Genomic DNA, 24,045 nt, shown 5'->3' with positions numbered 1-24,045 from the left:
TAGGGAAGAAAACAAAGTTATATCTCCTATATAAAAATAATTAATTTTCTTAGGCAACAGTTACTAAATCTAGAGAATACAATATATAATAACAACTATGTTTGAATCATCAGTTATCTCCTCTTTTATTGTTTCCCTATGCAGAGGTATGTCACAAATAATATATATTAAACTTTGGAATCTGGAAATTAAATCATCTTTATAATTTGCTAAAACAAGAGCACTCCATAGGCACAAACATATCTAAGGTAATAAATGTGTAATGCCATATGCGAGCATACTATTAATTGTTGCGTATATTTAGTCATTGTAACTCAATTATGTTTAAATCATTATAATAAGATAAATAGAAATCAAACAAGTACTTGTTTATCTTTAGGAATTTTTACATCTAATCAGAAATAATTTTCTCATTTTTTTCTGCTGGTTGTTTTTTTTTTTTCTCCTATCTCTTACATTGAATTTGCTTTCTTCTTTTGAATGTTCCTGTTTATTCATACCACATCATGTAAATGTACATGTGAATTGCTGTCTGTGTAGTTTCACATGCTCATGCTACAAGTGATAGACATTGCCTTAATCATTATAACACTCTACCACCCAACCCTTATTCTAATCAGGTAGCATTCAGATACCTGATCTCTCCAATTTATAGTGAACCAGTGTTTCTTTCTTTTTGTTTTTTTTTACATCTTTATTGGAGTATAATTGCTTTACAATGGTGTGTTAGTTTCTGCTTTATAACAAAGTGAATCAGTTATACATATACAAAGTGTTTCTTATTTCCAGAAAATTTCATCACTCCATCCTTTTTTATAGTGTTCTCATTCATATAATTGTGTCTTTAAGTTTTAAGGTACATACACATATTGATTTTAATTTTTCAAAATATGTACAGGTTGTTCTAAGTTAAAATGACCTGTAGCTGTAGCTTTATGTTATATTGTGTATTTGCTCCTATTTACTTTAAGAGTTCAGGAAGAATTGTGAACTATGAAATGAGTCTTTGAAGAGAAGTGTTCTGCCTATTTAGATTACCCTATATACAATTGTCTCCTAGGTTTGGGTGATGATTATTAACAAATAATTAGAAGCAAGGAAACCATGACCAACTTAGAGAATACAGGGTTTATAAACATTGCATAACAACAATGTATTGGTTTACAAACTTCAGAATATATGAAGTATAGTGTAAGTCCAAAGGTAAATGAACAAGAAATTAGAATTCATAATATTATACCAGGAAATAAATCAAAGGAATATAAGGGAATCATTTTTATTAAAATTCCAATAAAATTTGAAGCCCTCAAGATTTCTTCATAGTGCTTTGTAGGGAGGAGTAAGTGCTTGATTTCTTTCTGTTGATTGAGCAATTGCATTCCTCATAAATGCGTTATGATCTTTTGATAAATGTCCTCGTATAAAAGATGATTTCATTAATCACACATTTCATTATTTGAATTGCTCCTTATTTGCACCTTATAGCTGACTTTTCCTGATCATATATTTATATTTAATTATCTCATGAGCACTATTCCATACTTGATAAGATTTTTTTACAAAATTAATAAACAAATACATCAACGTACAGAACAGTTTCTTAATATCAGACTCTGAAAGGAGAGTTCACACATTCAAAGTGTTTTTTTCCCAGCATTAAGTAGGCTTATTTTCAGATTTTACCTCCTTGGTGATGCACTAAGTTCCCTGCTAATATGTAGTTGTTTTTATTATCTGACTTCCTTGGTGTACCAATTACTGAAAATTGTGGAGAAAGTCCAGAAAGTTTTAGAACAAAATGTTGTTTCAACTAATCCTGGCATAAACACCAACAATGCTTGGGTCTAATGCTCTGAAACTTAAGCAGATCTGTGTCCAGAAGCTCTGAGATATACTTTATCAATCCATCCTGTGGGTTGTAATAGAAATGTGTCTGGAATACTGCCTATCATTTAGTCCTTCCAAGTCATTCTGTTTCTAGTTCTTGAACTGGATAAGAAAAGAGATGCTTGCTTTATTCTGCCTGTGGTCTTGTGTAACGGTGTTAGCATTCTGTTGTTGCAATAACAAGTTACCAAGTTTAGTGGCTTAAAAAACTCCATATTTATTATCTTCATTTCTGTAGGTCAGAAGTCTAGGATGTGTCTCGCGAAACTAAAATCAACATGTTAGCAGGGCTTGTTTTTTTGTTTTCCTGGGAGCTTTGAGATTGAACCCAATCCCAAACCCACTCAGATTGTTAGCAGAATAATCTTCTCCTTGTGGTTGTAGGGCTGAGGTCCTTGTTTCCTTACTAAATGTCAGCTGAGGGCCACTCCTAGCTCCTTGAGGCCTCTGTCTGTTCTTTCAACAATGTCCCCTTCATCATAGGGCCCATTATTGTGTGCTGAGTTCTCACACTTGGAATCACTCTGATTTTGCCTTCTATGCATCTCACTAACTTCTGCCACATCTCTCTGTTTTTGAAGGGTCATGTACCTAGATTGAGACCCCCTTGATAATACAGTATAATCTTCCTATTATAAAATCTTTAATCTTAGTGATGTCTTAAAAACTTCTCTTATTACTTAGAAGATTTTATTCTTTTTAAATTCAAATATAGAAAAGCAAATGGGAGAATTCCTGCCTTTGTTACTACAAGTCTTTTATAACATAAATTTGAATTTTTCAATTTTTAAGAGCATACTATATGAAATACTGCAAACTTTGTTATGCATCAGTGGCAAAATGTTAAATCTGATTAGCCTCAGTTAAAAGTAAAATTTCACCCTACTCTTATTTATCTGACCTAAATATTATATACCCAAAATATATGTTCAAAACAAGCCTAGAAAGTACAGGAGCAATAAAATTGCAAGGAGATTTGGTGTGATGAGAAGAGAGAGAAGAAGAGAAGAAGGAAAAAGTGATTTTCTTCCTTCTTACTATAGGAAGAAAATCATTACAGTATGAAATTGATCAAATCAGGATAATGGCAAAGGATGAAGATTAATACCTACTTTGATAAACCAGTGAACAAGTATAGATTTTTAAGATTATTCTTATTAAATTTTCTATCTTCCACTGTTTATTCATTTAGTCAATCATCATATGCTGTATATTTTGAGGCTACAATGTGCCAGATACAGTGATAGGCTTTGAGGAAAAAGATGAGAAAAAAGACAATCTTCCCTTCATTAATGTGGAGCATGCATTCTAGTCTGGGACTGTCCATTAGGAGATATTTAGAGATAGCAGTAGAAACTTGGGGGAGAAAAAAGGATTTTATATACCTAAAGATATTGACACGGAGCAGAGTGCAGAGTAGTAAAACAATAGCACCATGGATAAAATCTTGAGGTAAACATCCCATTTTAAAGACATCCAGAAGAAAGGGGCACTGTAGAAAACAAGGGGAATATAGATAAGCAGGAAGAGAATCAGGGACAGTATTGATTGCAGAAGCTAAGTGTGGAAAGCATTTTACAAAGTAGACTACGTGAGCATCAGATTTAATACGTGAAAATATTTTAAAACTCAAATATCAGAAGAGTTATGGTTAAATGGATGATCTCATATACTTTTGTATATGTTGTATAGCCTCTTCGAAAGGCAACCTGCTGATAGTTATTATTCAAAGTTTCAAATATCAATCTTTTATAAATCTATAATTCTACTTTTGGTATGTGCCCTGGTGAAATGCTCATACATGGGCACAAATTCTTGTACAAAGATGATTCTTCAAGTATTTTTTGTCATAGTAATTACTCAATGTAAATGCTTGCCCAGCAAAAAAAATGCTTGCCCAGTGTTAATCAAAATTAACACTATCCAATGAAACTTTCTATGTTAGTGGATATATTCTATATCTGCTATCGAATACCTAAAGCTGCTAAGCATCAATATTTTTAATGTAAGTAGGTTAAAATATGACTTGAAAAAAATATCATATATACATACCTATACATACATGTATTACTGGTTTAAAGCTTTAAGTACAGAATAATGCACATGTTGCAATATGTAGTACATTTCTGTATGTGTGTATATGCATACATGTAAATTTTTAAAATATGTACTTAATAAATCAATTTGATTAAAGTAATCAAATTACTTTATTAAAGTATTTAATATTAAATACGTTTGTATTTAATATTAAAGTATTAAATTTTTGTATTAAAGTAATTAATGGATAAAAATATTCTTTAGTAAATGTTTCATGTCATTAGTTTAGATTTTTTAAAATATCACATAAGTAAAACTTTATAATAAAGTTGATATAGCTTTACAGATATTCTCATAATTCAATTAGAACAATCATGATTTAAAATTATACTATGATGAATGTGATTTTTATGAATATGCCAGCCTTTATTGCTTTTAAAAACAATAAACACAGTTCCTATACTTATCTTATAAACCAACTTTTATTAGAATTTATACTTTTCTGTTGCTAAGAGAGTAGATCTTAAAAGTTCTCACCACAAAAATGAAATGATAATTATGTGAGGTGATGAAAGTACTAGCTAATGCTAAGGTCGTCATCATATTGCAATGTATGTGCATCAGATCAACACATTATACACCTTAAACTTACACAATGTTATATGTCAATTATATCTCAATACAATTGAGAAAAAATTATTATTCCAAAGCTGGAAAAAAGGAATCTATAATTTCCCTCCTTCCTATGTGAGTCTTGTTTTAATTCATTTTGAGGTAATCACTTCATATGGTTTCATATTTCATCATTTTTACATACCAAATTCAGACCATTCAAAGCCAATTCACATTTCTTCCAGATAGCATGGTAATTCTGTAATAAAATTCAGTGTAACTTTCATTGGATGAATTATCAGAATCTTTTCTCTAAAATGACTTGTGATTTCAAAATATTTCTTTTTGTTTTCTGACTAATCAGTCACTAGATAAAAACAATTAATATTTTAATCATTTTCCTCAATAGCTGAGTTATATTGTCTAATTACATAGTATTTTTCATGAAAATCCTTATATTCACATTATTTGCTGAAAGCATTTTTTTTTTTTGCGGTATGCGGGCCTCTCACTGCTGTGGCCTCTCCCGTTGTGGAGCACAGGCTCCGGACGCGCAGGCTCAGCACGCGCAGGCTCAGCACGCGCAGGCTCAGCACGCGCAGGCTCAGCGGCCATGGCTCACAGACCCAGCCGCTCCACGGCATGTGGGATCTTCCCGGACCGGGGCACGAACCCGCGTCCCCTGCATCAGCAGGCGGACTCTCAACCACTGCGCCACCAGGGAAGCCCTATGGCACAACTTTTAAACAAAAACTTAAAACCAATAAAATTTTGAGCATCATTTGCCATTTTGAAAGTTCTAAACATATGCAATTTACTCAGATCTTATTCAAAGACTGAGAAGGGCTGAAAATTTTCAGGTTATATTATTGAATATTACATATTATAAGATATATATTTTTTGTAAATATTCCAAAGTACTCTTTTATGAGTAGTTTGAGCTATCAAGTGGTACTTAAATCATCCCAAGTTATTATACTCTCTGTTACTACTTGGAAATATTGCTTTAATTAAATTTGCAGAATGTACAAAATTACCTAAATTCTCAATAAAAAATTGATGTTTATGCTATCATCCCAAATTTGCAAATAAAAATAGAAAACACTCTCCTTAGGGAGAAAAAAGGTACTACTAAATAAGATGAGTAATATCCCAGACATAGGCATAAACACACACACACACACACACACACACACACACACACACACACACTCTCTCTCTCTCTCTCTCTCTCTCTCTCTCTCTCTCTCTCTCTCCCCCTCTCCCTCTCTCTCTCTCAGAATATCAGTTTTCAATCCACATTCAAATGCATGGAAGTTTTGTTTTTGTCTTGTTTGGTTTGGTTTTTCATTTAGGTTGAGGATAAATAGTTTGTCTGGCATAAAAAAATTTTGTGAGGCAAAAAATATACAGATAAGAAGGATGGAGATGATGGGATATATTCTATCCTCAGTTGGCCCCTCTGTCTTGGGTGAGCCCCTATTGTTAAACGATGAGAAAGGACAATCATCTTAAGATCTCTTTCCTAGAGATAAGTGTGACATATGAAGCGTGAGCAGAAAACAGTTTTCTGATGCTATCTTCTTCAGAGTCTTCTGTTTCTTATATCTCAAATAGATTTTGATAAAATTATTCTTAGACCTATGTCATGACCAAAAATTGTTGACTTAACTAGAATTTATGCATAAGAAGGGATATCATCCATTCTTCAATTTTTTCTTAATCTAAATTCTTATTTACTAGCACTGTGATTTGAAAGTCTGGCTCTTGCTCTCACTCTCTCCCCACATGCATGTAATTTCCATAAACCTGTCATTTAAGCTGTTATATTTCCTAATTCGACCAATATTCCTATTTTGGAAAATTGGAAAATGGGAGTACAGATTCAATTTGATTAGTAAAATAGATTAGTTCTTTTAGATAAACGCAATAATTTCTCTTTTTTTGCTGTACGCGGGCCTCTCGCTGTTGTGGCCTCTCCCGTTGCGGAGCACAGGCTCCAGACGCGCAGGCTCAGCGGCTATGGCTCACGGGCGCGGCTGCTCCACGGCATGTAGGATCTTCCCGGACCAGGGCACGAATCCGTGTCCCCTGCATCGGCAGGCGAACTCTCAACCACTGCGCCACCAGGGAAGCCCAATACTTTTTTTTTTTTTTTTTTTTGACTGTGTTCCTCATTTTGCTGAGCTGGGCTGGAAGGTCCTTGAAGACTTTATTTGCCTGTCTGACACCTTGGTGCTCTTCCATTTAATAGTGTAGCTGTGTTTATTTGCAGCATAGCAGCAGGATCCCCAGAGAGAAAGTGGGAGCTGCTAGGTCTCTTAACATCCAAGCCCATAGCAGTCACAGCATCATTTTCACAACATTTCACATTTTATGAACTGTAGGATTTACTGGAAATAAAAAAGTATAGAACAGTGATTAAAAGCATTGGTACTGGAACCAGACAAAATGTTGTTCCCTGATATTTTTACGGCTAGTGGGGTGATCTCTAAAACCTCTAAGACTCATTTTCCTCTCATAAAATGAGATTTTAAATAGTTCACTTTAAAAGGAATTTGGATTGATTTATCAATAATAGTTCATAGCAAATATATCTTTATGTAATTAATATATTTCATTTTTAAAGCCCTAAAATTAGCCAACACTATCAACAACAATTCAGTTAGCAGTTGAACATTTTTTCAATTAGTTGGGCTAAACTGAATAATCTGATTTCCTGTATGTTCCAGTCCTCTTTAAAAGATGGGAACTATGGTCGTTTCTCTGCATTCCCATCATCTAATGTTACTTAAGTAATGAAATGGTCAGGGCTACCTAAACTATTATTACTGTAACTCATTAAGACTTTAAAACGTCAGTGCTTAGCACTGTTATTTTATCTTGTGTAATTAAACTGAAAAGTCATACTAAATATCATTCATTTAACCCTCTGAATATTTTCAGTATTGCTTAATTTTGAGCCAGAAAATCAGTACTTGAGGGCACACATAGTACTATGTTTTAATTCAGTTATGTAGGTGAGCATGGGTCATGGATGTATCAGATAGATAGGTAGATAGATATATAGATAGAGATTTAATATCGTGCTGCTAACATTCTATACCTTTACCCTTAAATGTTTCAGAATACATCTCCTAAGAATCTGTAACCATGGTACAATTATCAAAATCATTAATTAGAACATTGATACAGTAATTTTATTAACTCAGTTGTACATATTCAAATTTCATTGATTTTTCTATTAATGTACTTATTAGCTATTTTTTCCCAGTGCTGATTCCAGTTCAGACAATCTATATTAGTTTGCTGTGTTTCTTTAAGTATCCTTTATTCTATAAGAATTCATTAGCCTTTTTTTTAGATTTCATGAGCTTGACATTACTTTAAAAATTACAGACCGGTTATTTTGTAGGCTGTCCCTCAGTTTCATTTTGATTCACACTTGCTAACGATTCCATTCAAATAATGCATTTTTGACAGCAGTATCATAGAAGTGATGCTGTGTCCTTCTCAGTGACTGATAAGGGGGCACATGCTGTCACCTTGTTCCATTACTGATGATGTTAACTTTGATGATTTGCCTAAGGTGGTATCAGCTAGGTTCATCCACTGTAAAATTGCTAGTTCCTCCTTGTTAAAAAAAAAAAGTACTTTGGCAGGAACTACTTTGAGAATATGTAAATATCCTGCTCCTCATTAAACTTTTACCCATTAGATTAGCTCCCACTCATGATTTTGTCTGATTCAATTATTATGATAGTTGCTAAGTGGTGTTATTTTTAACTCTATCATTCCTTCTTTATATCAGTTTTCTGTATAAATTATTTTCAGCTGGTCTAAGACAGCTCAGTGCTTATCTCCAGGTATGCCTGGAAGTTTCAAACTGATTCCTGGCTAAGAGAAGATTGAGAGTGCTAACTAATGATTTATAATGTGCTATTAAAAGTTTGAAACTTTCCAGGTGTCACCAAGCCAGTTTGCATATTGATCACTTACACATGGTGTAACATGTTACATGGCTTGGCTTGGCTGTATAACTATATAAGGGCATAAAAGGTCCCACTGGGAACATTTGGGAAGCTCTTCTAAAACCAAGATGCCTCAAACAGGTTATAAAGGTTTATACTCCAGAGATGAATACATCATGTGTGAATAAGAATAATTCTGGGGAGCTGTGCCTGGAAGTCTCTCAGGCTATTGATTCTTGCCTGCACACTCTTTCTGTATCCTTTGACTTTATAAAGATCTTTGTGAATATGCTCTCCAAAGTCTTGTGGGTCCTTTCAATTATCTGCTCATACGAAATCATTATAGCATTAAATGGTAAGAGAGATCTTTCCCTTTTCTCCCATTCATTTCTATCAGTACACATTTATAGATTCTTGTTTTTTCAGAAAAGTTGTTGCAATTATTTTTTCTTTTGATGCTCAAATTTTCTATGCTTTGACTATTGGGAGGTCCTTCAAGTTGGTTTCATTGTCTCATTGACATGCTATCATTATTTTATGTGCATTTCCCTGCTTTTTCTTGTTGTTTTGCATGGCAGCAAGGTGCCCATATCTATGTGTATATGAGTATATGTATATACACAAATAGTTAATATAAAACTGTGTATATATGTATAAATAGGTTTTTAATGTCACAATGCAGCATGAAAGAGCTCATTCTAATCTTCCTTCTGTCTAATATTTGTAACTCTGCTTTCTCTCTTTTCTAAACTAGTTAATATTTTATATCCTTCCCCAACTGACTGTACAATAGTTACCTAAACACCATTTATTAAGAAGTAAATTTATGCCCTAGTAATGTCAGATGTAATATTTATAATATATCAAATGTCCCTTAATAACTAGCTCTGTTTTTGGACATTCTATTCTATTTCATTGGTCTATTTCTATGTTTATGCACCAACACCACACTACTTTGAGGAGCATGGCTTTAGAGAATGTTTAAACTTGTGTATGTATTGCCCCCATGTTTCTAATTATATGTTATTATTACACAGTTGTAATCAGCTTGTCTAGATCCATGAAAGTTTGTAGGCATGTTTATCATGATTGTGTTAAATTCATAAAATTACTTAGAGAGGAGTCACCTTTATGATGCTGAGTCATTCTGTTAAAGAATAATATATTTTGTTTTGTTTGTTCAAGCCTAATTTGTGTCTTTCATAAGTATTTTAAAGTTTTCTTCATATACAGTTTGCATATTTACATATATTTCTAAGTTTTCTCATCTTTGGTGTGCTATAATTAATAGGGTTTTTTTTTCTCCCATTATGTCTTTGAACTGGTTGTTGTTTATGAGTCAGAAGGCTTTTGATTTCTGTATGTTCATGTTATTCTCCTACTCTAGTAAATTATTTTATTTTTGAGACAAATGTATTATTGATTCTTTGAGCTTTCCAAGAATACTATCCTATCATGTACAAATAAAGTTGTACTTCCTATTTTACAATTTGAGACACTAATTTATTTATTGTTTCTAATTGGATTGGCAGATATTTCCAATACAGTTTTTAAAGTTTATTTATTTTTTTGTATACCTATATCAACTTCCTTTTGGACCTCCCTCCCACCCCCCCATCCCACCCATCTAGGTTGTCACAGAGCACGAACTAAGCTCCCTGTGTTATACAGCAGGTTCCCACTAGCTATCTATTTTACACATGATAGTGTATTTATGTCAAACCTAATCTCCTAGTTTGTCCCACCCTCCCCTTCCCCCGCTGTGTCCTCATGTCCTTTCTCTATGTCTACTTTTCTATTCCTGCCCTACAAATAAGTTCATCTGTACCATTTTTCTAGATTTCTGTATTACCAATACAGTTTTAAATACTAAAGTCTTAGTTGGCATCTTTGTTTCTGATTTTAGTTGTAATACCTCTTTTTCCCTGTTAAATAAAATACTGGTTTTATAACTATTTTTTCTTGCTTTTATCTTGTTAAGGACATATGTATCAATTTGTATCTTCCTAGCTATATTTTTATGAGGAGCAAGTATTTAATTTTGTCAAAGACTTCATCATCTTTAGAGATAATCATATGATTTTTCCCCTTAGATACATTAATGGCATGTTGGCTTAATAGATTTTCAGATATTAAACCAAGCTTGTGTTACTAGCATAAATGCCAGTTGTTCGTGATGTATTACTTTCTTAAAGTTGTTGAATAAACTTAGAGTTGTTGAATAAACATTTCTTTAGGATTTTAAATTAATATTGTTAATGGTTAATTTTATGAGCCAACTTGACTTGGCTAAGAGAAGCCCAGAGACCTGGTGAAATATTATTTATGGGTGTGTTTGTGAAGATGTTTCTAAAGAGTTAGTAGACTGAGTAAAGAAGATTCATACTTAACAGTATTGAGAATCATCATCCAATCTATTGAAGGCTCAAATAGAACAAGAAGGTGGAGGAAGGATAAATTCTCACTGTCTCTTCTTGAGCTGGGATATCCATCTTTTCCTGCTCTCTTATATCAGGCCTCCTGATTCTTGGGCCTTTGGACTCTAGGAGGTACACCAATGTTCCTCCAGTTTCTTAGGTGTTTGGCTTTGGACTAGGAGTTACATCAGTGGCTCCCCTGGTTCTCAGGCCTTCATACTCAGACTGAATTATAGTACCTGCTTTTCTGCTTCTCTAGCTTGGAGAAAGCATAAGTCAGCTTCCATAATTGTGTGAGCTAATTCTCATAATGAATCTCTTGATCTATCTATCAATCATCAATATCAATATTGGTATCTCATTGGTTCTTTTCTCTAGAGAACCCTAACTGATACGAATGTTAAATCATTCACTGTAATTTTCCTTTTTGTGCTTATTTTTGCTATTTGGAAGAGGTGTTGTGCCAACTCTGGTATTTTCATTATTTTTTTGCCATCTTTTCCTGTAAAACCCTAAACTTCATTCTTTGTCTCTTATTTCCATTACCAGTTAATATGGAAACAGATGTTTTTTCTTGCACCATTTTCTTGCCCAGCCATGATGACTTGCAAAGCTTAAGCCCAAGAACTGTGCTCACTTTTAATTTGTTCCCCCATGTTCAGTCCTCTGAAAAACCACGTTTCTTTTCAGAATTTTCACAGTTAAGGTGGAATTTTTCTTTCTGGCAGTGATTTTAGGTCAATCCTCTGATATATATATGTATATGTATATGTGTATACACACACACACACACACACACACACACACACACACATATGTTTTTACTCAGAAAAATGCCTAGCAATAGATTTATATATGGCTTAAAACAAAGCTTATGAAATATTTTCTTGAAATCTTACCATCTCACTATGTTTCTTATCTGTTTGTTTGTTGACCTCATTGGTGGGAATAGAAGACTCAACCCAGCCTGTATGGGAACAGTTGCCAAAAAAAACCCAGAAAAAAGTAATTTTTATTTTGTCTATAGCCATCCTAGCTAATGTGATCTCATGAACACTGAATTATTATCATATAACCTAAAAGAGTCCCAAACCATAGATTCTGAGAACAGTTATAGCAATCTTAAAGTGAATATTTTTAGTGTTGTGTTGAAATAAGTGGCAGAAAATTAAATTACTAGAACACAGCTTGAGTTCTTTCTTAGAAAAATGTTCCAATGCATGTTTATTGAGGTTGCCTCTGGGACTTCTCCCAGATGTGCACTAAAATGCTATTTATAGAGGAAATACCTTTCATAAAATCAGTTTCCCCTCTCCAAATTTTCTGTTTTTGTTAAGATGACTACTACATTGAATGTAGACATCAAATTCTTTGAGCCTTGTACATTTATTAATTTTTATTTCTCATTTGAACCATTATTCTGCCTCATCTACCCACTTATTCATATATGGCACTCAAATGTTGAGAACAACGATGAGTGTATTCATGAACTCCATCCATGTATAAATGTATAAATAACCATTTAACCTTTAAATATCTTGATAATCATTCAACAAGTCAAAGGCATAGATGTCACCAGTTTTAATGCACGCACTGATTTGCTCTTAGATTTTATCACTTACAACCATTAAGAATTGAAAGGATAATTTATCTTGAAGGTTGAAGCATGTGTCTTTTAACTAAGTGTTATCAGGGGACCAAAAAAAGGAACCATAAACAGATGGATTAGTTCTCTGTGCACTAAATCTAAAGGGTACTGAGCTGCATGATATGTTCTCTTTTGTTTTTGTCCCTAGCTCAAGGTCACAAGTGGAAAATAGTAATTCTTCTTTGAAAGCCTCATATTGTTTTTGCTGCAGTTATGCAGAAAATTATATTAATTATATTTATATTAGTTTATTTCTTTTCCCATGCTTTATGTATTTTTAAAGGGTTACTTTTATTGAAATAATATCCAATAAAATCAGGCAAATGCATAATGCTAGGGTAGAATAAAGAGCAAAAGGAATAACACTTGTTGGGAACATATATTAACTGTTACTTACTTTAAAAAAGCTAACTCATTTAACACTTACATCACTCCTATAATTTGGATAATGTATGACAATGTTAAAGATGAGGAAATGGAGATTATATACTCTATATAACTTATACAAAGTCGTAGTTTCTCTGTTAAGTAGAATAGCCCAGATTAAATGCCAGGTTTATGTGATGTTTTCTATAATTTAATACCTAGTAGAATATTAAAGAATACATGCAAAATTTATGTACAAACTCAGGATTTATAAAATATAGTTGTAATGCACTGTAAACTATTATGAGTATGCTATTGGCAAAGGATAGATACATAGATCAATGGAACAAAAAAAGAGAATCAAAAGGTAGACCCACACACATATGGCCAATATATTTTGACAGAGAGGTAAAGGTAATTCAATGGATAAAGAATATCCTTTAAACAATTGATGATGGAACAAGTGGAATCCATAAGCTAATAACTCAACCTAAACCTCCCACCTTACACTATAAGTCAAAGTAGATTATAAATGTAAAAAGTAAACTTACAAAACTTTGGAGGGAAAAAAATAAGATACAAATCTTTGTGGCCTGGTGTTAGACAATGAATTCTTAAATGTGACAGGGAGCAACAGACTGGGAGAGAATATTTGCCATCTCACATCTGACAAAAGAATTTTAACTGGAATATATAAAGAACTCTCAATACTCAACAGAAATAAAACAAAAACCCCAATTAGCAAAAGTGGGTACAAGATTTGAACCGATACTTTATCAAAGAAGATACATAAAAGTTAAAAAAGGACATAAAATTTGTTCAACATTATTAGTGAGGAGGGAAATGCAAATGAAAACCACAGTGAGAGCCACTATAACACCTTTTAGGATGGCTAAAATAAAAATTATCGATAAACTCAAGTGATAACAAAGATGTAGAACAACTGGAACTCTCATGTATTGCCCTTGGTTATGCGAAATGATACAGCTACTCTGAATAGGGTATGGCAGTTTCTAATACGGATAAACACATAGTTACCTATATGATGCAGTAATCACACTACTCTGTATTAACCTAAAGAAAGAAAAACTTATCTTCAAGAAAAAACCTGTACATGAGTATTCACATAAGTCATAATTCAAAAAAACTAGAAACAACCTTAACATTCTTCACCATGTATGAATCACAGAAGCATTATGCAAGTGAGATAAGCTAATCTCAAAAGTTCATATACTGTTTGATTCCATTTGTGTGACATTTACAAGAAGATACAGCTGTAACGAAAAAGAGAGAGTAGGTAGCAGGATGGTAGGAGTTACCTACCTACCTACTCTTTTTTTTTTTTTAAATACAAAAAGATTTATTAAAAAACCAGTAAGACACTACTACAACATGACACTGTCACACTGGGCTTTTAACGTGAGACTGGGGGGAGGCATAAAACACAAATTGATTCTGAAGCAGAGCAATTAAGAAATAAAACAATGAAAGCAAATTTCTTTTAATGAGAACTCAGAATTAAACTTCAGAGGGACCCAATGTCATACTTCCATTTGGGGACTTGACACAAAAAATTTAGTTTGAACTGCTATTAGCAGGTGGCAGGAGCCACCTTCAAATGAATCTTCAATTTGGAAAATACTGTTTCACCACCTGTTGGGGATAAGTTGCAGATGGAATAATTTAGTATGGTTTGTAGCTATTTTGATGACCACATTGCCTGGATGCTTTCCCATAACCACTCTGCTGGTCACCATCTCTTCCATGAGCTCTTCCCGGAAATCCTCCTCTAGATCCCCACTGTTGCTGTTGCTGACACTGTTCCTTCGACATAGCTACTTTTATTCCACATTTACTAAGACCAACATTGTAGTATTTCTTTTCCATTATCTTCTTCACTGGTTCTTCTTCCTTAAAGGTAATAAAACAGAATCCACACCTCTTATTGGTCTTGTTGTCCATGGGGAGCTCTATGGATTCAACCTCACCAAAACCACCAAAATACTCCCTTATTTTCTCTTCAGGTGTATCTGGAGAAAGGCCACCAACAAAAATTTTTTAACAGGCTCTTTTGTTTTCATGACTTTGGCCCTCTTAGGATCAATCACCTTCCCATTCAATTTATGTTCTTTCTGATCCATGACCTTATCTACACTCTCCGACTCTTTAAATAGCACAAAGCCAAAACCCCTTGATCGCTCTGTGATAAGATCTAACTTCAGAGTGCAGTCTACAACTTCACCAAATTTGGAGTAGTAGTCCTTCAGATCTTTCTTTGTAGTATCCCAGCTAAGGCCTCCTATAAACATTTTCCATTCTTCTTGCCGTGCTGTCGCTGCTTCAGAGTGTAGGAGGATGGTAGTAGTTAGGAGGATGGTGTGACTTAAGAAAGAATATCACAAGGTAGTGTTTTGGGGTAATGGATCTGTTCTGTACCCAGATTGCCGTATGGTTACATGTATCTATACATGTGTTAAAATTCATAGAACTGTACACCAAAAATGTATTTAAAAAAACCTATTACAGCCCTCAGAAAAAAATCTATAATTGTGTCAGTGGTGTCAAAGTTATAACCATCAGATGCAATTTTGAATAATATCCCCAGTTATTATATGAAAACATAATTCTGTACTAAATAAATAATACCATACTCTGAAATATATCAGTCATAAAGCTTTCAGGACACACAAACCTAATTAAGTATGTAAACATAAACCAATAGTAATTACTACTGCTTGTGTTAATTTTTAATGTTTATGTAATCAAAATAAAGAATATTGCAAGGTTCCTCTAAAGAATTTGATTTTCCCATAAAATACTGTTGATATTCAATCTTTTTTTTTTTTTTTTTGGCTGCCCCACGCGGCTTCTGGGATCTTAGTTCCCTGACCAGAGATTGAACTCTGGCCCTCCGCAGTGAAAGCCTAACCACTGGCCCAGGGAATTTGATATTCAATCTTTTAAAACTTACCAGTTATTCATATGTTTCACTATGAATGTTTCTAACCTTTTACTTATCTTTTTCTTCTATGACTCATTCTTGTGTTCTGAAAGGAAGTTTATTTTTGAAAATAATTTTAAATATACTATAAGTTTTTAAATAAGTTCAACATCGTAATAAAATCAGTTTTGGGGACAATAAAAAAATTTAAAATAATATATTATTATAACTTCTTAGCACCCGCTTTCACTTTCCAGTGAATCTTGGTTTGGACAGCATATCATTTGTTTAAGTTAGTAGTGATTTTATTTTCTTACTGTGGCACAGAACTTTAATTCCCTCCATCTAGCTAAAATTCTTTCTTCATTTGGTTGGCATCCAACTCTACTTCCTCCTGTACTTTCGTTTTTCTTTGCTCTGATCCCCTATAGATCTTGTATGTACACCCTTGTTAACAATGATAGGTTGTTGCCTAATACTGTTTTTTCCTATCATGTTTTTTGTTAAATAAGTCAAAATTTCTTTCAGAGCAATAAAAATGATTTACTTCTTTTATACAGAGGTATAACATGTATCTAGGATATTGTTATATTTACACAACGTTTGATGGACTTATTATCCTACCATTGATTGGTGAATCATCATAGAATTAATTTTGAATCCCTTGGCATGCCACTTAGTAAATTAGAAAATAGGAAGTTGTAGAGAAATGATTCTTTACTTACACTCAAAATGTGTGTATCTCTTCCAAAATAGATTATGATATTTGAAAGAAACACGTGAGCTTAGAAAGTTAAGCTGCTTGAGAGCTGATAGCTGCCCTGTCCTATTATAGAGAGATTTCCTTAGATTGCTAGAATAAGTCCTTAGAGTCAGCAGACTGACTTGCTCTTGTCACACAGCGATTGAGCAAGCCCTAAATTAGACATGTGTCAGATTACAAGGGTATCCACACAGCACCCATGTGCCTAGTTGCCTACCCTAGCAAAACACCATGGGAGTTAATGAGGAGTGGGCCATTTCTTTAAAAATGTATGAGTTTTAGTTTGATACCAACAAAGAAGAAAGTCTGGGGTTGGGAGAAAAGACTTGTGTTTTCATATATAGATAAGAAATTCCATAAACTCATAAGGTTTAAACACTCTATGAAGATAAATTAATAGCTGTGTTGCCTAAGATTTTTAGCCTTGTCCCTGGTTGTAAGTCTGTACCATCCATTAGTAAGTAGCTGACTTAGAAGTAGACTTTATTGAGGAGAGGGAGGAAGGTCTCCAGATGCTTGAGATTATCCTTTTATATGTGCATATTTATTGAAATGCAATGTTACTTCTTTTAAGAGTTCTAAGTTCCTTGATAGCGATACTTGTATTCTATTTTTCCAGTGCCTTGCAACATTGTGTGTAGAGTAGATAATAAAATTTTATTGAGTGGATGTTAAATATATAAAGTATAATTTCCAGGAATTCAATATTAAGATAGAAAACATATTACATGCATAAATAAATTTTACCTGTTGCTCTTCATCTCCAAGTATTAAGCATATCCTGAGTCATCTACTGTTCCAAGTTAGGTCTTTAAAGGTAGAGAGCTAGTTGGGATTAGGCAGAGTTTATGATGTAGTAGTTTTGTGTTAAGTTAAGGGTTTTGAAGGGAGACTTGAATAGTAAGCTGTTAGGCTTGAGAAACAATCTATTTTATTGGTTTACAGTCGTATTTTCCAGGTCCAACCATGTCCTGGAGTAAATACTTGCTGTTGCCTGTAATCAGATTATTCAATACAAAGACATGCTTTCCTAAGCATGCCTGGTCACAGGATGGGAAAATATGTTTGGTCCCAGTATTGGTTTGGATAGGGACAGGGAATTATGTTGGTTTCAGTTTTCATTATTATTTTTATGTTGTTGCTTCTTATTCTTCTGCTCAGCACTCATTTTTGAATCTCCATTACACTTGTATTGAATTTCTTCTACACATTCCCCTGCATCTAACCTTTCACTTATCTTTTTCTTCTATGACTCATTCTTGTGTTCTGAAAGGATTTCTTGGGCTAATGCTTTCAATCAGTAAACTTATTTTCTACAGAATTCAATCTGTTATCTGCTGTCTTTTTATCATTTTTGAACTCTGTAATCATATTTGGTTTTATATTTTTATTTTTTAAATAATAGAGCAGTATTTCCTCATCTCAGATATTCTATCACTTTGTATGACAGGATCATTTAGTTAAACAGCCAAACTGTACACGTGTTACGTTAAGACTATCTTCTTAACATAATTATGTTGATAGGAAATCGCATCTGAATTTATAAGGACATAATAAATAAATTTAGGTTTTATGAAAATTTTCATTAATATTTGCATTGATATTTTTGAAATAGCAGAATTGTAAAATTAAGAGCTCTCCTTTCTAAACTTTAATTATATTATGCCTATCCAAATGAAGATTTGAAGGCAACATTTTTATTTTCAGTGAAGATATTTATGTTTCCCCAAGTAGAAAACTGAGAAAAGGATGAACATGATGCTAAAAAATAGAACGTTTCTCTCAAATGATCTACAGGAAAAAAACGATAGTAATTTGAGCTTACTCTAATATTATAAAAATAAATATTTAACAAAATATTATGCAAAGACTTTGAAATATTTTATTAAATAAGCTATGGTGTTTTATCAAACTAATGATTAAATCTCAATTGTATTTAAAATATAGTTTTCTAATATCACTGATTTGAATTTTTTAATGCACTCTAAGCGCTGAGGGAAAAAAAAATATGTATATATATTGCTTAATCTGGCCGCATTGCATTGCATTACACTGCTTTCTAGCTTTATTTTGTCCAGTAGAGCATTTCATTTTATAACAGGTATAACCTGTGTCACTATTTCTTTCTACCTCTGACGTGGACTAGCTTTATAATGCAGCATATTCATACTCTCGGGAAGAGGAAGCATCTTAATTGCTCTACTTCTAGGGAAAGCAAACAAGTCCTGCTTATTGAACTTACTAAATTGTTTGTAAAAGCAGAACAAAGGTGACAATATCCTGAATCATAACATCATATTCTCAGAATTATCAGATCACATGTGCAACTTTATTCAACTAGAAATTTTCTGAAATAAAACAACAGCTAGAGTGTTTTCCTATTGTTAATCTACAACATCTGGAATCTAATTTAAAACATCACCAGGCTTGCAAAAGAGCAGGGAAAGATGACTTAAAATAAGGAGAAAAAGAATCAATTGATACTGACTCAGAACTGAACACAGATATATGCATCTGAACTCCGTTTAGTGGAGGTTATTCGAACACAAAGAGGGCAAGAAGAAGCTGGGGCAGAAGAAATGAAAGATAATTCTTTTATCTCAGGCAAGTTTTTTTTACTGTAGGTGATAAAAGGGACATCCATTGAGACATATGGAGTATTAATTCATAAGTAAATATATACCAGAGGTTGCCAAGAAAGTATAAAACATGATGTCGGGCATCTGGAATCCAGATTCTGAACATTAGAATTTCTCTTACAGAAAGATTTAGAATGAGTATAGTCCCTATCTGGAACCCCAAAAGAGACAATTATGTACTTTCACATCTTCCACAATCCAAAGAATGGCCTGAGGAATAGTGGGTCAGTGATGTGCTCCAAATAGGGTTAGATATAAGCCAAAAGAATGAGTTAGAACAGAAGAGGCCTACAAGGGAAGTTTTGCCAACACCAAGACCTAAAGTAATTATCTGCCTCGAGTAGAGTGTGTTAAACATTTGCAGAGATACAAGGTCCACCAAGTAAAATTACTCGAGCCTTCAGGAAAATATTGAGCTTGTTGACTGCATTGATGCATTTTAAGCTTAGTAGATAACATTAGCATTTTTAAACCAAAAGAGCAAATATAATTTTGATCTGACTAGAAATTGCAAATATCCATCTAATACTGAATTTTAAATTCCTATTTAACAAAAATCAGCAAGAGAATGGCAGTATATTCAACAGAAAAAAATAAATTAAGCATATGATTTGAAGAGGTAGTATACAAAACAGGAAGCCAAAGTGCCATTAAATATATGAAGAGAGCCAGACCCTCAACCTGACTAGAAATCAGAGAAATAAAAATTCAAATTATACCACTTTACATCCATCAGATTGTAAGAATTAGCACTTGCTAGGATTTGGGGAAAAAACAACTTTCATACACTGTACAAGGTTTATAAACTGTTACAGCTATCCTGGAAAGCAATTTGGAAGTACTGAAATTTGGTATGCATATAACCTCTAGACAACCTATTCCACTCTACAGCACATTTAATTTATAACCCAAGTAATTTATCATATAGGTCTATCAACGGATACCTTATTGTTATCACTCTAGTCTTTTCTGTAATGTAATATAATTTGAAATTAAATACATTTAACATAATAGTATAATGTTAAGAAGTAGTAAACTGAAAAGAATTCAGAAGTAAAATATTGAGGGAATAAATAGGCAAATATAACAAAATACAGTTTTTTATTTTCCAAGAATATGCATATGTTTAAATAAAATCTGGTAGCAGTGATTAGACACACATACATTAAATACACTAAAACTGGTTATCTAATGTGTTGAGATGGGAAGAAATTAAGCATGGAGGATAAAGAGAATGAAACTGAAAAAAGATAAATTTTAAGATAAAATAAAAGGGTCTTGTAAACACAGGTGATGATATGATGCCATGGATTGGAAAGTAAGATCAGTTTAACTTGGGGCATATCAGATCATTGTTGAAGCATTCAAAAAGAACACAGTATGAACTTCTAGTATTTTTTATACAAACAGCATGTATATTGGAAGTGGGTATAGTCTGTGCAGCTGAGACATGAAGTTTTTAAGCAGCCAACTAAAATTTTTACAGATTTCTAAGAAACTTTTACTTTAATTTCAAAACTTGGAAGAGATAATAAGTATTTCTAATCTGGGAAGTGAGATGATCTAATTTTCTGTTTTGAATGATCACTCTGTAACGTGAACAGATTAAAATGGGGCAAGAATAGAATAGAGTTTGTTTCAGTAACTCTTACAAATATGATAAAGGCATTCACCAAGGTATGCTTTAACAAGGAGGGGTGCTAGATTATAAGATATATAAAAACTTTAGATTCATTAAAATTATGTGATAGTTTTGTTGATAGGTAGAGATAGGAAAGAGAGAGGTAAAAGATAACTCTTGGTGTTATCAACTGAAGAACTGGTGTTTTTATTAAAGATTGTGAACAGATGATCAAGTGGAAGATACACTGAGTGAGAGGTCTCTGCAGCTTATAGGAAGATATCCAGTGGATAGTTAGATATATGGATCTTAAGAAAGCTGAAATTTAATTAGATATTTTATATTTATCTAATCTAAGAAGACCTTTCCTTGACAATATTGAACAGATAACATTTGTGCACAAATTTAGAGAGATAAGTAGAATATCTGCCACCCAATAGGCCAATAAAAAGATTACAAATAATCCTTGCTGCTCCCAAGTTTCTGTAGTTAAATAAGTGGATTTGAAATGGACATACAGTTTTAAAGTTGAATAACCGAATTAATGGATTTTAAATGATTGTCAATTACTATCACGATCATAATTCTATTTTGAAAGAAAATCTAGAGGTTATCCCACTGATTTGCAGAAACTGATTCCTGTGCTGTTACTGTTATACAAAGATAGCAAAATATTCTGGTTAGGAAGATGGGCTTTGGGGCTAGATTATTAGGGTTTTACTTTTACCCTGGGCAAGTTAAAAAATGCCTTTGACTCTCATTTCCTCAATTTAAAAGGGCAGCTAGTCTAATACTTTTGGTAGCTTATCTCCAAGATGGTCACCACTGATGCCCGCCTTCTCAATATCTGCTTTCCATCTCTCAGTTGAGAGTAAAGTACTTTCTTCCAACCCCTTGAACCTGAGCTGGTTTGTGATGGCTTTCACCATAAATTTTCAAAGAACTGGAGTTACTGCAGTTCCAAGCTTAGCTTTTAAGAGGAATGGTAGCTTCCACCTGTCTCTCTTGGAACTTGCCCTGGAGAAAAGCAGCTGCAATGTAAGAAACTTATTTTGAGACTGCCTGGTGGGAAGGCTATGGTAGCCACTTAAAAAAGACACATGGAGGAAAAAAATACCTCATACCCCAGCTCTTCACCCATCCCTGGCTAGACTACAGACATGTGAGTGAAGAGTGTTCAGACAATTCCAGCTTCAGTTGTCATCAGACTGTATTACAATAAATATCAAGATGAACATTGTCAACCTCCAGACTCCATATAGGTTATAATAAAATGATTTGAATAGCAGTGGTAAGAGTAGACATCCTTGTCTTGTTCCTGATCTTAGAGGAAAAACTTTCAAGTTTACAGCACTGAGTATGATGTTAGCAGTGGACTTCTTGTATATGGCCTTTACTATGTTGAAGTACATGATTTTACACCTGTTTCGTTGAACGTTTACATTATAAGAGTGTGGTGAATTTTATCAAATACTTTTTCTGCATCTGTTGAGATGTTCACATGATTTTTGTCTTCCATTCTGTAAAAGTACTGTATTATATTTATTGATTTGTGTACATTGAACTATACTTGTATCCCAGGGCTAAATACCACTTGATTATGGTATCTGATCCTGTTAATGTTGAATTCAGTTTGCTAGAATTTTGTTGAGAATGTTTGCATGTATGTTCAGCAGGGATATTGGCCTGCAATTTTCTTTTCTTGCAATTATAAAATGAATTTGGAATTGTTCCCTCTTCAATTTTTTTGGAAGAGTTTGAGAAGGATTGGCACTAATTCTTTAAATGCTTGGTAGAATTCACCAACAATGCTATCTGAACTGGGCTTTTTTATCTTGGGTGGTTTTTGATTACTGATCAATCTCCTTATGGCTCCATTTACATTTTCTATTTCTATTTCATGATTCAGTCTCCATAGTTTGTATGTTTCTAGGAATTTATTTTTTCTCGGTTATCCAGTTTGTTGGTGTATAATTATTTATAGCTGTCTCTCATGATTCTTTTTGTTTCTGTGGCACCAACTGCAATGTCTCCTCTTTCATTGGCAATTTTTAGTCCTCTCTCATTTTTTCTACATTTTTCTAGCCAAAGGTTTGTCAATTTTGTTGATCCTTTCAAATGCCAACTCAGAGTTTCATTGATCTTTTATATTTTTTTTCTAGTCTCTCTTTCACTTATTTCTGTTCTAATGTTTATTATTTTCTTCCTTCTGCTAACTTTGGGTTTAGTTTGTTCTTTTTGCCTAGTTCCTTGAGGTGTAGAGTTAGATTACTTATTTGAGATCTTTCTTCTTTCTTAATGCAGGCATTTATTGCTATAAATTTTCTTCTCAATACTGCTTTTGCTGCTTCTCATAACTTCTGGTGTGTTGTGCTTTCATTTTCATTTGTCTCAATATTTTTTTTGTTTACCTTTTGAATTTTTCTGACCCATTGGTTGTTCAGAGTATATTAATTCCACACATTTGTGAATTTTCCGATTTTTTTCTGTTATTCAATTCCAATTTCATATAATTTTGCTTAGAAAACATACTTTATATGATTTCAGTCTTCTTGAATTTGTTAAGATTTGTACTGTGCCCTAATATGTTATCCATCTGTACTGTGCCCTAATATGTTATCTGGGAGAATGTTTTGTGTTTGAAAATTATGTGTATTCTGCTGCTGTTGGGAGGAATGGTCTGTATGTATTTCTTAGGTCCATTTGGTCTAAATGTTGCTCGTCTGGTGTTCCTTATTGATTTTCTGTCTGAATGATCTATCCATTGTTGAGAGTGGAATGCCAAAGTTTCTTACTATTATTATATTGCTGTCTTTTCCTCCCTTCAATTCTGTTAATACTTTCTTTATGTGTCTAGGTGTTCTGATGTTGGGTGAATATATATTTATAATTGTTATGTCTTCCTGAATAAATTAACACTTTTGTAATTATATTATCTCTTTGGCTAAGGTAAACATTTTTGACTTAAACTGTGTTTTCTCTAATATAAACACAATCACCTCTGCTCTCTTTTGGTTACCATTTGCATGTAATATATTTTTCCATACCTTCACTTTTTACCTATATGTATACTTAAAGCTAAAGCGAGTCTCTTGTAGATAGCATATGTTTAGATCTTATTTTTTTTTAATCTGTTCAGCTAC

At 33.2% G+C, this 24,045-nt stretch overlaps 1 pseudogene; it reads right to left on the bottom strand.

The window, feature by feature from the left end:
• Positions 1–14,512: 14,512 nt before the first annotated feature.
• Positions 14,513–15,280, bottom strand: LOC132437331 (heterogeneous nuclear ribonucleoprotein D0 pseudogene; annotated as a pseudogene).
• Between the last annotated feature and the right edge of the window lie 8,765 nt (positions 15,281–24,045).

The sequence above is a fragment of the Delphinus delphis genome, chromosome 14 (assembly GCF_949987515.2).
Source record: "Delphinus delphis chromosome 14, mDelDel1.2, whole genome shotgun sequence".
Taxonomy (NCBI): domain Eukaryota; kingdom Metazoa; phylum Chordata; class Mammalia; order Artiodactyla; family Delphinidae; genus Delphinus; species Delphinus delphis.
Note: the sequence above shows the minus strand (reverse complement) of the source record. Positions and strands in the feature narration are given on the sequence as shown.